We start from the raw sequence: 1,659 nt of genomic DNA on the forward strand, positions 1-1,659 counted from the left end.
ACATTATTTCAGCATAAATGAAGACATGTTGGTCATGCGTTAAGTTTGTTGTCATAAGCATATAGTTTGTTGTTTGTTGTTTGTTACTTTAAGATGTTTTGCAATACTTCTGTTTTATAATATAAGATGTTCTGTTACATTTTGTTTATAACTCCAGCTCTACAAATGTGTCAAAGTTGAATTGATGATGTTCTTCTTTGGCCCACTGATCTTTTGCTTGCCAGTCCTGAACTGAGGGTCATAAACTTTAAGTCCACTTCCAATTGAAAGATAACGAATAGGCACACACACACACCACTGTGGCCAAGAGACCCACCCTTTGTGGATAAGACCAGGGGTCCAGGAGCAGAGAGTAGACAAATTTGGGGTTGAGCCGTGTTAGGTTGACTCTGTATTTGTCTCTAGATATCCTATGTAATAAAATGGATTCACACATCCACATCTGAGATTTTGACTACTAATTGAATGAACCCTGAGAATGGAGCAGGATTTAGCCCCAACACCCTACAGTCCCATTTCGAAGTGTCCTTGGGCAAGACACTGAACCCTGAGTTGCCCCTGATGCCGCGCCATTGGAGTTTAAATGTGTGTGAGTGTTATCTGATGAGAGCAGGTGGCACCTGCATATACCACAGTGTATTAATGTGTGTGAATGGTTCCTTACTACCTCCTTACTATAAAAGTGCTTTGAGTAGTTGTTGAGACCAGAAAAGCGTTATATAAGAACAGGCATTTACTTTATTGATCCCCAACAGGAAATTCAAGGTCCCACTAGCTTAAAGACATCACACACACCATACACATACATCATAAACAGGATGATAAAATAACAAAGCCACACAAATAATAGGGATAAAAGAAAAGATACTAAATGAAAAATCTACATGAAAGGGATGTACAGTATAAGCATGAGACGCTTGCAGTGACAGGGCAGGGACTGACCTTGTGATTCAATATGCACGGTAAGTTAAGGTGTTCTATGAGAGTGTGTGTCATGGAGGTAGTGCAAATAAGTCCAATAGTGCAAGGATACAGTCTAGAGACCAGCATTAAATATGGACAATATATTTTGCCAACCAGCTTAATCTGCTCCTCGCTTTTATGAAATCCAATCCATTTTCACACAACTGACGTTGTGTAACCTTCTATCAACAACGTCTTCAACTTGAGAGGATATTGCGAGTTGATGTTCATGTCCTCCATCAACCAGTATCTATGTGGAGCTCCACGTAGATGCTTATGCCGCTGGATGAGGAGGTACAAATGGAGTTGTCATGAAGGGATAGAGAACCAAAGCCCGTTTTTGTTCCAGGCTGTAGACATATTTCTGCAGCCTCCAACTGAGCTTGACAATGCAGATGTGAGGTGAGCAACATGTCTGAAAAGTCTTCTTGTAAGTCTTCTGGTAGCTGTGCCAAGAGAAATCTCAATCATTCCCAATCAGCAGAGACGGAGAGTAGGTATATGTTAGGAGATAACGTAGACACAGGCTAATTACTGCTAACTAACATGCTAGTTAACATTAGTGATTAAACCTAAACAGCTCATGTAAATGGAAACTGCCTGCAAGCTTATCCTGTACTGTTTGGTAATTCCTCTATTATAGGCTGACCAGGCGTCCCCGGTTTCCGGGGACAGTCCCCGATTTTGGCTACCTGT

The sequence above is a fragment of the Etheostoma spectabile genome, chromosome 9, assembly GCF_008692095.1.
Source record: "Etheostoma spectabile isolate EspeVRDwgs_2016 chromosome 9, UIUC_Espe_1.0, whole genome shotgun sequence".
Taxonomy (NCBI): domain Eukaryota; kingdom Metazoa; phylum Chordata; class Actinopteri; order Perciformes; family Percidae; genus Etheostoma; species Etheostoma spectabile.